We start from the raw sequence: 17,319 nt of genomic DNA on the forward strand, positions 1-17,319 counted from the left end.
GCGACTTCACTTTCACTTTTCACTTTCATGCATTGGGGAAGGAAATGGCAACCCACTCCAGTATTCTTGCCTGGAGAATCCCAGGGACGGGGGAGCCTGGTGGGCTGCCATTTATGGGGTCGCACAGAGTCGGACATGACTGAAGCGACTTAGCAGCAGCAGCAGCAGCAGCTGGGCTCTCTTCCTGGCTTGCAGAGGGCTGCCTTCTTGCTGTGTCCTCAGATGATGGAGAAGTAGTCTCTTCTCATAAGGGCACTAATCCCACCATAGGGGTTCCACCCTCAGGATGTCAGCTAAACCAAACCACCTCTTTAGGTCCCACCTCCACATACTGGGTAGACCCACCCAATACCATCACCTTGGGGATTAGGGAGTCAACATACCAATTCAGAGACACACAAACATCTAGTCCATAGCCCAGCTCTTGCTGATATTGGGAGGAGAAGGAATATGTGGTGCAGAAGAAACTGACTGACACCTTCCTCCAGCCAAGCCCCAATGCCAGTGGACGTGAGCACAGAAAACCATAAGATTCCTGTGGTTTGGCTCAGTCAGACCTATGATCAGTTACCAGGGCTCTCATGGTGGCTCATCAGTCAGTGTAAGTGTAGACCTGTTCAAGACAGTCTTTTATTATTAATATCTAGCCCTACAAACTGGGGTTTCTCAGAAACCCACAGATTTGCCCAGCTCAGGGCTGCAGAAAGGGGACGCAGTTCTTCCCCAGCCGGGGCGTTAACAATCTCAGCTAGACGGGAGCATTGTTGGGTTTCCTCCCCAGCCATCACGGGTTTGTGACCGCTCTTGCTCCAGCACTGTGGTCATCTGACGTCAGGGGGTCCCCCAGAAGCCTATGTCTAATGCTAATTTAAGACAGGAAGCCTATTCCATGTGACTTCCTTCACCTCAGCACAGAACTCCTTATGCCCTGACACCTTAAAATGCACACGCAACCCTCAGGTAAGTGTGAAGTTTCACCAGGTTGTCCAATAAACCACAAAGCTTAAGCAAGATTACAACTAGGGCTGAAATTTTTGAGTCTGTAAGAAAGTATGGTGAGAATATAGGTCTCATCAGTTACCTAATCATCTGTGTGTTTTTATAAACAAAACTTCGGTGTTCCTTTAATGTCGTGTGGATATCAGGAAGGAAGCAGCTGATGTCATGTGTTTTCCTAAAAGGCATCAAGAGTGTTGACGAGGTCTTAAGCTGGAGAAAAACACTGGTATAGGTGCGATTTGCCATCCTCTAGTATGAGCTGTGCTGGTAGGAAGGAGGAATTGGTTAGAAAAAGACGCAGTGTACACAGGAGAATCTATGTGTCAAAGAACAAGGTCAGTAATGAAGCAATGTGTCTGACCTAGGATCATACTAGCAATGTGTCATACTAGGATCCTGGGTCATTGAGCAATTGTGTTCCCTCTTCTCTGAGTCCCATCTGTCTTTTTCCAACCTCCCTGCTCCTGGTTTGTGGGCTGAGCTAAGTCCCTGTCCTGCACCAGGCATCATCACCCAGAGAGTCTAAAGACGAATACCCTGAGGGCTCGGTTTCCATCCTGGGGTGGGAGAAGAGGGCTGGCATTTCACAGCTCAGGCTCTGAGATTCCACAGCCTCTGAGCGTAAAGGGGAGATGTTTACAACTGCTGTCTGGCTTGAGGGCTGGGGTGTTTCTCTGAGACGTGTTTGATAAAACCAGGATTCTGCCTTTGAGACAGAAAATAATCACATGTTGTTTTTCATAAGAAGGAAATGTATTCCTCTTCTTTCCACATTCAGCTTTGGTTATTGAGAAGGGTCATTTATAGTGTTGACTCAAATTCTGTATGGCATTGCATGAAAGAAATAATGACTTCATTGGTTAATCAGTTCAGTAGATTGGACTGAATTCTTAGTACCTTCTGGGGGGTGGAAATAATGGTTAGACCCAGTCTTCCCGTACAATGAACCTCTGAGTGTCTGGGGACCGACAGCAGGGCAGAAAGCTCTGTGCTTCATCCATCACTGTATCTGCCACACGGAGTGTAGTGTTTATTCAGTGCTTACTAGCTGTTCATCAAATATTTGTCAAATAAATGAATGAGGTCAGCCCCGCTTGAGGACAGAGAGTCCTTCCCAAGCTGAGAGGTGAGCCGTTCAGGCACAGGTGACTAGGGCAGGCTTCATGAAGAAGGTGGAATTCGAGCAATGCTTTCAGGAAGGGGTTTGACTCCAGGCATCAGGTGGAGGGGGTGACCAGAAAGGGGTTATTCTTTCAGGTCAGGGGGCAAAGGTGAGTCAAGCCAGGAGGGCGTTTTCAGGAGGTTAAAGGACAGAGTGCAAGAGGCCGGGCAGGGGGAGAACAGCCTAAGAAAGGTGGGCTCAGAGCGCGGGCGAGGAAACCACCTCCAAGCTGACTCCCCACGTAGCTGAGGAAGGGGAGCGACGGAGAGACGGGAAAGGTACACGGGCAACCCAGCCCAGTCCATGGGACTGATGGTCGGCTCCTTCCTGCCGTGATCTTAACCCTTTAGGAAAAGTGGAGAAAAAAAAAAAAAACTGACTTCCTATGTACTTTCCAAGTGAATCTTAAGGATCATTAGGTTCCTAGTCAACTTTGAATAAAGGTATGAAGAGGAATAAGAGCGGATCCCAGAAACCCCAGGGGCTGCTCTCAACCACAAAGTGTCCCAGGGGAGAAGCAGCGGCCCATGTCCCCTGTCCCTGCGATCACGGGCTGGAGGACCGCAGGCGCCCGGGGAGCCCAGGTCACTGCCCTGCAGTGGTGTGGGGTGTGGGGTGCCCATGTGTGCAGGTGAGGTGTGTGTGTGTGTGTGTGGTGTAGTATTTGGGGAGTTTATGTGGTGTGTTTATATCGTATGCGTAGAGATGTGTGTCGGTCTGTGGTGTGTGTGTGTGGGTGTGGTATTTGGGGGTGTGTGGGGTGTGGTGTATGTGTATGAAATGTGTTGGGATGTTTGTGTGTATGTGTGTGTGTGGTGGAATGTGTGTAGGGCTGTGGGGTGTGTGTTGTGGTATTTGGGGGTGTGTGGGGTGTGGTGTGTGTGTATGGAATGTGTCGGGATGTGTGTGCGTGTGGTGGGATGTGTGTAGGGCTGTGTGTGTGTGGTGTGGTGTGGCATTTGAAGTGTGTGGTGTAGTGTGTGTGTGTAGGGGTGTGGTGGCACTGAAAGGGCTTAGGGAGGGGTAGACAGGACCTGGGGCTCAGGTCAGGCTCTGCCAAGTTTCCCCTGAGCGGGCCCTGTGTATATGGCAACCTCAGTGACAGTTACACACACACACACACACGCACACACACACACACACACACACATCCCAAACCCAGAAAAACAAACTAGTCAGGAAAAGGACAAAAAAAAAACACTCATGAGATTAGATTTCTCAATAAAATAGTTACAGGAAATTGTTTATACTCCAGGAGAGAGGAATTTTTTTCTAGAATTAGCTTTTACATCCGTGTTGCAATCATGTTATTCATCTAAGTTGGAGCCATCAGCGTTGCCCGCGGCACCCCCTCACTGGGCACCTCTGCCTTTGTCTCCCCTGCCTTCCTGGCAGCCTGTGACCTCCAGAGGGTGCGGACTGATTCATTTACATAGAGCGTGACTTGTACTAGGAGCTCAGTGAATTTTCTGACTGCCTGGGGTCTGGGAGAGGCTTTGAAGTACAGTCTCCTTGGGAGTCTCGAACGTGGGCCGGAGAAGGAGGGCTTCTGATTGCACACACACCGCGCACACTCACAACTTCCAGAAATGACTGTTGCTTTTTAAACTCACGTGATGTACTATCACATCCAGGAACAAACGTGCTTTCTGAGGACAGCATAAGCATTCAGCACAAACACAGGGGAATTCTATCCCGTGGAATTCGTGCATGAATGCTGCGGACAGTGTCAAGGGCCACTCATCCTCCCCATCCCCAGCCCCACTCACCCTCAGCCTGCCTGGGACCCCTGGTCCAGAAACCCTGGATCTGTCAGGACCAGCTAATCCTAGCCGGCTGCAGGAAGCCCTGCGGAAGCTCTGAAATGCTGCTTTTCTAATCCTTGGGTCCTGTCCCTGTCCTCGGGAGGCCTCTCAGAGACCTTCCATCAGAGGAAGAAGGAGCGTGAGGATTTACGACCCTCTGGGCAAGGACCACTCGACACAGCTCCTACTTTGTTGGGGTTGGTGAGCGGAGTGGGGAGTAGAGTGGAGGGACTGGTTTATCCCACTCTTCTAGTTACAGAAACAAATTTCCAGTGATAAAAACCGGATAGCTCGAACTGTCACAGACATTTAGAGGCAGTAGAATGTGGATCACCAAGCAGTGCCTAGGGAAGAATTCTCCAGGCCCTGGGATTGGAGCCCGTGATGTGGGTACATGGGAAGGCATTCCTAGCATTCCTGTGCAGGGGTCAGCTGAGGGAAGCTGGGAGTGGGCAGAGTCTGTAGGGTCAGGGTTCCCTAAAGCCACTTTCTGTGCAGGAGTCAGAGAGGATGAGAACCTTGCAAAGGCAGGGTATGTGCAAGCGTGTGCGTGCACATGCATGCGTGTATGGGTACACGCACACCCATGCATGCACATATGTGTTTTAATAGGAATCTTTATTTGCACACACTGCCTCTGAAATCCTTTTACCTCCCTTTTCTTAACCTGAAAAACAAAGCCTGAGCATCAGTCAGGATAACAATAGCTCACATGCGGAACTGCAAACAGCTCCGAAGTGGGCTTGTCATATCTTTGTCTCGTTTATTACATTATATTGTTAGCTGGTTTTGAAGTGATCCCACATCTGCCCACTTCTGGAGCTTTCTGGAATGCTTATCGGCTGAATATTGCATTCTTGCAATGCCACTTAATTTAAATGAACCTTAGAATGTTCTCTCTGTGCTTGGAGAAGCAGATAAGAGTATGCACTTAACACTCACTTGCTTTTCAGAGGTACGCCTCCTCCAGGAGGGTCTGGGAGGAGCAGCAGCAGGAGTGCCCAGGGATCTCTCTTTCTGACGATGAGGGGCTGGGCTGTGAGTCGCTGTTGCCACTCTGACTCTACTATTTCAGCACCAGCTACCAGCTATGGGAGTGTAGGAAGGACCCCGTCCCAGACTTTCTCTCTGCTGCCCACCCACCCACTTCTCACCCTGTTCAAATAAGGGCAAAGCGCCTTTTAGCAAAGCCAGCCAGGGCGAGCTGAATCAAATTTTTACCCTTCTGTCTATTGAAAGCCATGTGCTGTTGGTTATCACATGCTCCCACGCCTTCTCAGCAGCTGTCCCCACTGGGCAAGGTACGACCCGGCCTATGGCCCCTGTTATGTGGAACAAGGTTATTCTTGAAGACTGTGTCAATACGGGAAAATCCCTAAGCGTGTTCTGCTGCCCTAGAGACCGTGGGACCCGTGACAGGCCCAGGCCTTTGCCCTGATCCATGAAGGAGTGTGACGTAGCCCTGAGGCTTAAACTCTGTGGTTGAAGGGAGGGTTCTGAGTTCTAACAACTTCCCAGGTCCGGACTCACTGGAATAGTAATGCGTTTTTTTCCATATAGCCACGCTTTGTTGAGTGCTTACTGCAGGCCAGGTTCTGGGCTTGGTTGAGCATTTGACATCATCAAATCCTCAGTCAGCCTATAAGGTACATGTTGCTGCTCTGTTTCATACACAAGACGCCTGAAAGCCAGGGAGCTTGCTCAGGATCGCACAGCTCAGACCACCATGCTATGACCTCAGTCTGGCCTCCCCTAACCCCACGTCACTATTTGAAAGAAGACCGCATTCCAGCATGTCAATGCATCCTTTCATTCAATAAAGGTTTACTGAGCTCCTACCAAGTGCCTGGGCAGGAAACACACCTGTGAACAAAACAGACAAAGCTCAGGATCTCATGGAGGTTACATGCTCGTGCACAGAGGCAGAGAATGAACAAGTGTAACACGCTTCAGCCAGTTCGGGGGCTCACTCATATCCTACTCTTTGCGACCCCATGGACTGCAGCACGCCAGGCTTCCCTGTCCATCACCAACTCCCGGGGCTTACTCAGACTCATGTACATACAGTCAGTGACGCCATCCAACCATTTCATCCTCTGCCATCCCCTCTCCTCCTGCTTTCAATCTTTCCCAGCATCAGGGTCTCTTCCAACGAGTCAGTTCTACGCATCAGGTGGCCAAAGTATTGGAGTTTCAGCTTCAGCATCAGTCTTTTCCATGAATATTCAGGACTGATTTCCTTTAGGTTGGACTGCCATATGGCATTTAGTATTCCTTTGAGGTGAAGTGAAGTGAAGTTGCTCAGTCACGTCCGACTCTTTGCGACCCCATGAACAGTAGCCCACCAGGCTCTGCCATCCATGGGATTTTCCAGGCAAGAATACTGGAGTGGGCTGCCATTTCCTTCTCCAGGGGATCTTCCCAACCCAAGGATCGAACCCCGGTCTCCTGCATTGCAGACAGATGCTTTTACCGTCTGAGCCGTAAGATATGTTAAATGCCGCAGGGAGCAGTAGATCCTGGTAACTGAGAAGAGCTGGGGGTGGGGCAGTACTGCTTCTTCCTAATGTGGGAGGTAACACATTCCTGACGCTTGGACATAAAAATGCTTCCCATCATGCTGAGCACAGATTCTGGATTCCTGGAACCTGTCATGTCCAGCTGTGATGACAGCACGATGGCTCCCCAGCCAGCAGAAGAGGAATCTTCTCCAAATAGGTGCATTTCAGCTCAGTGGAACCTCCAGTCAGGACGGAAATGTTATAGGACAGATGGACTGAGAGACTCAGGGAACGATTCAATCCTGTCCGGAGCCTCACTCCCTAACTATCTCGACTGGGAACTAATTCCTTCCGCTTCTTTCTCCACAAGGAGCTTTTGAAAACCAACCCCACCCCCCACCCCCCGCACCAATCTGGAAACTATTTAGAGATTCCAGAGAGAAAAGAGCTGTGTACCAATGTAATTACTGGTATTGTGCTCATTAAATATGACATGCTTGGGAATTCCTGGGGAAAACCACTCCCCGTCAAGGAAGGAGTTTCAAAAGACGTGACAAATGAGTGTGTCTAAAAATCGGCCATAAAATCAGGAAGTTGATCCACTATTGATGTTTCTAAGCTGTAAAAACAAACAATTCTATAAAGTGTGATTTCGAGATCTTAAGAGAAGGTAGTCCCATGCTTTGGAAACCAAGTAAGCTAACAACATAACCAAGTACTTTGAAAGGATTACTTTCCCGGAGAAATAGCAAGGTTTGTTAATGCCCCCACTGGGGCAAGGAGGTCAGACCTGCCTTGCTGCCCGAAATACCTGGAATGTCAGACTGTAAACAGCCTATCAAAAGCATCGTGTGTGTGTGCTTAGTCACTCAGCTCAGTTCAGTTCAGTTCAGTCGCTCAGTCGTGTCCGACTCTTTGCAACCCCGTGAATCGCAGCACGCCAGGCCTCTCTGTCCATCACCAACTCCCGGAGTTCACTCAGACTCGCATCCATCGAGTCAGTGATGCCATCCAGACATCTCCTCCTCTGTCGTCCCCTTCTCCTCCTGCCCCCAATCCCTCCCAGCATCAGAGTCTTTTCCAATGAGTCAACTCTTCTCATGAGGTGGTCAAAGTACTAGAGTTTCAGCTTTAGCATCATTCCTTCCAAAGAACACCCAGGACTGATCTCCTTTAGAATGGACTGGTTGGATCTCCTTGCAGTCCAAGGGACTCTCAAGAGTCTTCTCCAACACCACGGTTCAAAAGCATCAATTCTTTGGTGCTCAGCTTTCTTCACAGTCCAGCTCTCACATCCATACATGACCACTGGAAAAACCATAGCCTTGACTAGACGGACCTTTGTTGGCAAAGTAATGTCTCTGCTTTTCCATATGCTAGTTAGTCACTCAGTCATGTCCAACTCTTTGCAACCCCATGGACTGTAGCCCGCCAGGCTCCTCTGTCCATGGGATTCTCCAGGCAAGAATGCTAGAGTGGGTTGCCATGCCCTCCTCCAGGGGATCTTCCCAACCCAGAGATAGAACCGAGGTCTGTTATGTCTCCTGCATTGGCAGGTGGGTTCTTTACCACTAGAGACACCTCTCAGAAAAGCCAAATATCCTTTGCCTGGGGGGAATTGAAAATTAATCTTAACCAAAAAAAATCCATATAAACTCATAAAACTCCGTCATACTTTACTCTTCTAACTCTTCCTAGCACCTTCAAGTGCTTTGGGGGAGTAAATGGAGTTTAACTTCTTAATTCATTAGGTAATTAATGTAACGACCATTTCAAAACACTATATATTCTCATTTCCTGTCTCAGAAAAAAAACAAAACTTCGATTTTTCATAAGCCAGTTTTTCAAGGTGGAAAGATGGTCTTATGTCCGTTGTAAATTTGTCCACACAAGACTTTTCACTGTCTTCCCTTGATTCAGAAAAAGCAAATAAGAACAGGTTTCCAAATATACCAGCACTGTGATGACAAGCGTACTGTAGAGGACCAGACAGCTTTTGAGGGCATCTAAATCTTGCTGTGTTCTTAATCACTCGATGAAATTCTTGGAACAAAAAAAAAGTTTAAAAAGTCCAAAGTAGTAGTGGTGATATTAGAATTATCGTTATCTTATAAATACCGTAAATTTGCACCTTCCATTGTGGCAGCCACTAGCCATATGTGGCTGTTGAGCATTTGAAACATGGCTCCTCTGAACTGAGAGGTGCTGTTAAGTATAAAATACACACTAGATTTCAAAGAATTGGTGTGAAAAGAATAAAGATCCTGTATTAATAACTTTTTGTTGATTTTATTTAAAAATGATAATATTGGGCTAAGTAAAATATATCATGAGATTTCATTTTACCCATTTTTTAAAACATGTTTTTAGTGTAGCTGCTAGAAAATGTAAAAGCATATATGTGGCTTGCATTTTATTGCTGTTGGACAAAACTGCTCCAGAGTTTAAGAAAGCATTAAGAAAGTGTTGATGGACTTCCCTGGTGGCACAGTGGTTAAGAATCTGCCTGCCAATGCAGGGGATATGGGTTCAATCCCTGGTCCAGGAAGGTTCCACATGCCATGGAGCAACAAGCCCCTGTGCCACGACTACTGAGCCTTTGCTTTAGAGCCTGTGAGATGCAGCTACTGAAGCCCACCCACCCCAGAACTACACATCACCGTTAATAGTATAATAGTAAGTGCATGCTCGTATACTCAAGCCCTTCCCCTTCAAATAAGCACAATGGTAGGCAAAGTATAATTAAAAAAGTCAAATCGATGTAAGCAGGCCCAGAACACAATAGACACCTGCATGGACCAGGTATGCAGGCCAGAAAAGCAAGGTCAGCGGTAGCATGTGGCACAGAGATCTGGACCTGCTTCTGGGGCAGGAAACGAGCAAACATTTCTGGGAATTTTGCTCATCTGCAATTATGGTAATTAAAATTACTCTATACAAAGTGGCAACAGGACTAAAGCTGGAGACTGGGGGGAACTTCCCTTTATTAAAAAAAATTATAGTAATAATAATAGTAAAGGCTGAGAAAAGCTCTGCTAATTGTTGCCTGGGAATATTGCCTCTTTGAATTGATAGAGCATAAAAACATTCTCATCTCCAGGAACTGGCCATAAACCTTAATACTTGAAGCCATAATCCTTGAGGTATATGAGCCCTGAACCTGTATCATAAGACTTCTTCGGTCAGCAAGCCCCAAGAAGCCAAATGGAGGCAATTGTAAAAACTAGAGAGAGAAGGATAAGCAGAGAAGGGAAAAAACAAAAATAAAAAATTCCTTCCCAAAATGAGCCCAGAAACCATGATACCAAAACCAAAGAATAGAAGGCTAAGACAGAGAGCCAATATAAATCAATAAAAAGGATATACATTTAGCCAAACAAAATTAAAGTACAAGAGCAGCCAGACAGAGACTTTCAGGATGATAAAGGACACAGTGAAAGAATAACATCTTTAATAATAACTAAAAATAGAACATAGAATTGGCAAGCAAAATCAGAAAGAAGTGAGACAAAACTGATGGATCTAAAAGAGACAGTGTAAAAAATTTAGACGTGAAGATTTTTTGTTTAACAACTAGACTGTACAGAACCAGGGAACTGGAAGATAACCCTGAGGATTTTACTAGACTGCATCACATAAAGGCAATGAGAAATATGACAAAACAGTTAAATATCTTACAGGGTAAATGGAAATGTCTAATTTATTTAGTAGAATTTCCCAGAAAGGTAGAAAAGCAATATTTAGGAGAGATTTGCTAATGTTTTTCCAAAACTGAAGAAAGACATGAGTCCTCAGAGTAAAAATTAAGTGTAAGGACCCAGAGGGATAAATAAATATTAATTACTACAAAGTAACAAATGTAGTGAGACTACAAATCACTGAGAACAAAGGGAGGGGGAAAAATCTTACAATGACTAGTGTGAAAAGGTAGATTACTTACAAAGGACTGACAAATTGACAGCAACAGTAGATACCAGGAGATAAAAGAATAATATTCTTAAAATGCTAAGTGAAATTATCTCAGTCTAAACTTTCATACCAGACAAGCTATTATTAAAAAAAAAAAAAAAGAAGAGAAATGAAGGTGGCTTTAGAGTCATGAAGAAAGAACAAGAGAGTTTACCATCAATCGATGCTTATGAATACAAATATTAAAGAATGTATTTAAGGTCTAAAAAATGGACCCAGAGGGAGGGCATGGGATTCAAGAAATAGTGGTAGACAAAATATTAACAAAATGGGTTGATTAATTTAATCAACTATCTTAAAAGCTATTTTAGAAATTTTGTGGCAAAGTTTAAAATCTCCAGGAAGTGGTTGTTTAATGAGTAGTTAAATATGCCCACGAAGTTTGTAAGATTCCAAAATTTCTTGACTAAATGTAGACTTCAGTAAAAATATTATAGTCAAAGATTGGAGATGGTAGTAAAATAATAGAAGTAATAAAGTTAAAATAATATAAATACTTCCAAATCAACATACTAGAGAAAAAAGATGTATGGATAGTATTTAAGAGAACAATGACAACAATAACAATAACAAAACCACAACTTTGTCCAAAAAGAACATGGAAGAATGAAGATACATATACATATATTTAAATCCAATAAAAATAGTAAAAAAAAAAAAAAAGTGGTAGAAATAAGTTCAAATGTACCAGTGATTATAGCAATGAAAATGGAATAAATTTGTCTAATAAATGACAGAGATTAACAGACTGATTTTTTGTAACCCAACTACTTGCTGTTTGAAGAAACCCTAAGCAAAATCGAAAACACAATCACTCAGAAGGTCAAAAATTACGGGAAAAGTGATATCAGTCAATTGATAACCAAAGAAATTTTGAATAACAATATCAGTATAAGGCAAAACAGAATTTCAGGCACAATAACACTGCTGCTGCTGCTACTTCTAAGTCACTTCAGTCGTGTCCGACTCTGTGCGACCCCACAGACGGCAGCCCATCAGGTTCCACCGTCCCTGGGATTCTCCAGGTAAGAACGCTGGAGTGGGTTGCCATTTCCTTCTCCAATGCATGAAAGTGAAAAGTCAAAGTGAAGTCACTCAGTCGTGTCCGACTCTTAGCGACCAGATAAAAATAAATTTGGTTGCCACTTCCTTCTCCAGAGGATCTTCCCGACCCAGGGGTCGAACCTGCGTCTCCCACATTGTAGACAGACGCTTTACCATCTGAGCCACCAGGGAAGTCCTGCTGAGTATTACATAATAGTAAAAATAAAAATCCATCAAAAGGTAATAAATACAAACACTTTAAAAACACTTTAAAAAACTTTTACATGTGCTCCTAAATAACTCATGGGGAAAACCAGAAATCATAATAGACTTTGCAACATATTCATATATTTTATGTATTTGGAAGTTGTAATTTTAGAGGCATAGAAATATATGACAGTTATAAAATATTTGTGACAGAATAGAAGTATTACTTTAAGAAATTGTTAAAGGTAGCTAGAATGTTGTCGAAGGTTAATATATAACTTTAAGTAAACCAATTAAAAATGAGTGAATTAAATTTACATATTACGCTAGGAAAGAAGGACAAACCTAATGAAATTTAAAAGAAAGAAAAAAAGCAGAAATTAATAATATACTGAAAAGAGAAGCAGTAGAAATGATGAACAGAATCAATACTTGTTTTTAAAATAGCTTTGCTAAAATATAATTCACATACCATAGAGTTCACTGACTCGAAGGGAACAGTTCAGTGTTTTTAGTGTATTCTGACAGTTGTGCAACCATTACCACAAGCTGATTTTAGCATATTTTTGTCCCCCTCAGCCCCTTAGCAGTTACTAGGCAATCAGCCACAAGCTGATGGCTATCAAACAACCACTAATCTACTTCCTTTTTCTCTACCAGGTAGTTATCAAAAAACATTTCAGAAGGAGAAGCCCAGGTCCAGTGGTGTAACCGGCAGATTCTACCAAATGTTTAAAAAAGAAGACCTATCCTTCATAAATTTTCCCGAAAAAGAAAACATAAGGGGACACTGTCCAACTTACTGTACTAAAGCCCGCATTACCCTGACAGCAAAGCCAGACAGAGTCATCACAAGAAACGAAAACTCTACATGCAAACTCTATAACTCGACAGGAAGTTTTTGCATCACTCCTCCTCGAGAGTTAAATCTACAACCAAAAGCAAGAAAGTTAGCCATGAAGAATAAGTGATGGATGCAAAGACCTAAGATTTCTGAAAAGGAGTCATTTCGATTTGCCCACTCTAACATACACTGGTGATGCCCACAGATGGGGCCTCCAGAAATGGGTGCTGGTCTCGGATTCTCATCCTAGCTACGGCACAGTTTGGAAGCTCCTCCTTTTGAAGGAATTGCACTAGATTCATGACTGAGAGCAAGGCTATCCCATGCTCGACTTGAATTAAGCAAAGTCAGGATTGATTCAATGGACATGAGTTTGGGCAAACTCCAGCAGATAGTGAAAGACAGAGAAGTCTGGCGTGCTGCAGTCCATGGGGTTGTGAAGAGTCTGACACAACTTAGCCACTGAGCAACGACAACAACAGCATTGATTCATTTCCACCCTCAGCGAATCTTTCCTCATTATTACCCCATGGCAACCCAGTAACCCCAGTTCACTTCTTTTCTCTAGATCACAATCTCTCAGAATCTTTATTTGCATTAAAGTTGAAACGAGTGATATAAATATAAAGAATGTTTCAGTCAGACAATGTGCATTTCATCAGAGATTTGAGCTTACACCTCAAGACTGGAAACTGATTGTTCCTGTCATCAGACAATTAATCGTATAGGGAATAATTCAAAAGGCAGGATCATGTCAGTACCGAGGGCCTCTGGATTTTAATGCAGTCTGTATACTGAGAATCTACTTTAACTCTGATGTCAAATTCTAAGTTTCCAAAAACATAAAGAAGGAAACACTCTAACTCTATGCCTGTCTTTATAGAGTCCCTGAAATTTGTCTAGGATGGACACAGTAGAAGGACTTCCCTGGTGGCTTAGTGGTAAAGAACTTGTCTGTCAATGCAGGAGACACAGGTTCGATTCCTGGATCAGGAAGATGCCCTGGAGAAGGAAATGGCATCCCACTCCCGTAGTCTTGCCTGGAAAATCCCATGGACAGAGGAGCCTAGAGGGCTACAGTCTGTGGGGTCACAAAAGAGTCTGGCATGACTTAGCAACTAAACAACAATAACAATACACACTAGAGTTTCTGTAAGCAAAATAAACAGACATGCTGGGTATATACGTATATATATACATATATATATACACACACATGCTGTGCTTTCTAAAAGAAGTAAATTTGTCTTTCCTTTCAGTGATATATATGACCAAGACTGTTGAAAACTTCTGTAGATACAACCTCGGAAATATAAATGACTTTAAAACTCACTAGTTTCAATCCATGGGACCATCACGCTGACTTGAAATCTTTTAATGATTTAGACGATGTTTCTAGTATCTGATAACCAGTCACTTTGAATCATGAGTATTTGGTACTATAATCACCATGGAATGTGTGGCCAGGCCTCGGAAAGCCCTATGTCCCTCATTTACCTCTGAGATTAAGAGCATCCATAAGACAGCCATTGTGTTTGCTCCAGGACCATGCAGCCCTTAATTCCCATTGGCACCATCTGGACTAATTCCACTTTAAGACCAAGTAGGTGAAGTCTTCTAATCACTGGCCAGCCTCTTATCACAAAGTCAGATCTCTGTAACTACCAGTGACTTTAATCCTACCCTTGCAATGCCATATAAAGTGTTGGTTCTCAACTTTTTCATTAGAAAAAGAGCAGAGGGCTGAAATGTTGGCAGTCTGCTGAGTCATAAGGTTGAGCTCATGGGTTAAAAACGGGGACAACTGAAATACTATGTGAATGGTGGTATAAACAATTAAATTGCTATTAATGTCTTTAGGTTACAAAAGTAGGGCATACCCCGAAAGAAAAACAAGAAGGAAGGGAGCTAATGTGAAGGTAGTCATAAAGATGGAAGCAGAAAAAAGGCATCTCAGCCGAGGATTGTCTCCAAGAGACGGTACTGGGAGACGGCTTTTTAATTTTATTATGTAATAAAAAGGAAAAATGGAGATTTTTTTTTTAATAAGGATCAGGCCAAAGGAGTTTTTAGCATGTGTTATGAACTCATTCACAGAGACATCAACATATTTTAGGACAAAACTGTCTAAAAATAACTTGCTCCATCGGCCTGGGACATTTTTCAGTCTTTTGCCAAGAATCCAATTAATGCATTTTTTTTCCAGGCAATTTTCTGTGGCTTTTATATCTCATACTCTTCTGTAAAGAAGATTCATATGCCCAAGTGGGTGTGAGCCCTGTTATATTGTGAGTTGCTAAGATGCTAAGGCTCATTATGGGATTTACTTGTTTCCCTCTGGCCCAGGACACTTACAAAGATCAATTAACTCAGTTAAGCTACTCTTCAAGCTCCCTTCCTCTCTGTCCCCAAGTTCCACCATATTTCACTTATGCAGAGAGCTGGCGCTCAGACTCTGCGTCTGTGAAGCAGGTGGTGAGTGAACGAGTTAAGGAAAGACTAGGAAATAGTGGGAACTTGGAGAGTTCCAGCCAGGGACTCTCAGCCTTGCTCAGAGGTTATGCAATTAAGTATGTGGAAATATTTAAATCTAAGGGATGAAGCTGGCCTGTCTTCTTTAGGCATTAGTGAATAATAACACACATTCATGGTAGTCATGTCAGAGACTTCTCTGGTGGTCCAGTGGCTGAGACTCCGTGTTCCCAAAGCAGGGCCCCGGGTTTGATCCCTGGTCAGGGAACTAGAGATCCCACCTGCTGCCTCTAAGAGTGCTCACACCCCAACTAAAGATCCCGCGTGCTGCAACTAAGACCCGTCACAGCCAAATAAATAAAATAAATACGTAAATAAAAAATAAAATAAATGACAAAACAGTACTCATCAACCATACTCACCTTGGACTTCTTCACATTATTTATCACAACTCTAATACTCATGATGCAAATTTTTAACTGTAAGACTCAAAAGGCCAAGGACTGCATCTGTCTTCTTTGTCATATTAGGAGATATTCAGCACTTAGGAGATAGTCAATCAACATTTATTGAATAAATGATCATCCCACTTTATTACCATCCTTTATATATCTGTCTTTTCAGCCAAAATACGAATTCATTGTTTTAGTCACAAGCATTTATTGAGTTCCCACCTTGTGCTAAGGAGTTAAATACTAGGGACAGAGTCATGAAGAAGATAGATGGGGTTCTTGCCTTTGGATATATATATATATATATATATATATATTTAACTCTGCAGAAACTGTGTTTTTGTTTTTCATATCTCAATTCCTGGAAGATACCAACTATGCAATGCTTGCTGAATGAATAAGTGAATTAACTAATGGACACTCTGACCCTGATTATCAGCTGGTCTCTGTTCTTGACAGTTTTCCTAATCCTGTGTGTTTGGAATGACCAAAAGGCTAATGGCAGAGGAAAAATGGGCCACGAGCCATGGAATTTCTGGCTGGCAGTGAGCTGGACCAAATAATCACCCACTAGGCAGAAGTGAGATAGGAAAGTCCAAGATGGGATACTGGCAAAAGGGTGGAAGGATGGTTCTAGATACACGGTATCTGGCAGCCTTGGAGCAAAAGGATGGGAGAAAAATTACAATGTCAGTAGAGGAAGGAAGGAAGGAAGGAAAAGGACCAACAAGAGATGAGATCTACCCACTTTTCACTGAAGTTTTTAATTTATTGTCTGTCTCCCATTTTGCATTGTGATCACCAAGACAGAACAATGTCTGTCTTGGTTATCAGAGCATCCCTGGTGCCAATCGAGGTAGCCATGCTTTCTTGGTGAATGAATGAAATCTCAGGCAGAGTAGGCTCAGAGTCTCAGAATCACAGCTCCTGGAGCTAATGAGGCCAGGACACCTGTTCTATAACTCACATCACCCAGAGAACACACTTCCTGTGATTGGTTCTGGAGCACACCTTCTCCAGATAAGCAGGAAACCTTGAGAGAAGGTTCTTAACCTAGATATTCCAACCAGTTACCAGCCCTGCTGCTGCTGCTGCTAAGTTGCTTCAGTCATGTCCGACTCTGTGCGACCCCATAGATGGCAGCCCACCAGGCTCCCCGTCCCTGGGATTCTCCAGGCAAGAACACTGGAGTGGGTTGCCATTTCCTTCTCCAGTGCATGAAAGTGAAAAGTGAAAGTGAAGTCACTCAGTTGTGTCTGACTCTTCGAGACCCCCTGGACTGCAGCCTACCAGGCTCCTCCGTCCATGGGATTTTCCAGGCAGGAGTACTGGAGTGGGTTGCCATTGCCTTCTCTGAGTTACCAGCCCAAGATATCCCAAAACCATAAAAACAAAAAGGCACAACACAGGGAGCTCAGCCTGGTGCTCTGTGATGACGTAGAGAGGTGGGATGGAGGCTCAAGAGGAAAGGAATATATGTAGTGTAGGGAGATATAGAATACAGGAGGGCTGTGTGCGTGCTCGCTCACCCATTCAGTCACGTCCATCTCTTTTGTGACACTATGGTCTGCAGCCTGCCAGGCTCCTCTGCCCATGGGATTCTCCAGGGAAGAATATGGAGTGGGTTGCCTGCCCTCCTCCAGGGGATCTTGCCAACCCAGGGATCAAACCCATGTCTCTTACGTCTCCCGCATTGGCAGGCAGTTTCTTTACCACTAGTGCCACCTGGAAGCCCAAAAGAAGGGCTATAGGTACCTTAAGTGAAGAGAGAATGCCTTTAGGGAGAAAAAGGAAGCAAAAATTAAGGGCCTTGCAGACATCAAACATAAATATAGGGGCAAGTTCTACTGAGAGCAGGTGTAAT

Source organism: Bos javanicus, chromosome 23, assembly GCF_032452875.1.
Source record: "Bos javanicus breed banteng chromosome 23, ARS-OSU_banteng_1.0, whole genome shotgun sequence".
NCBI classification, from domain to species: domain Eukaryota; kingdom Metazoa; phylum Chordata; class Mammalia; order Artiodactyla; family Bovidae; genus Bos; species Bos javanicus.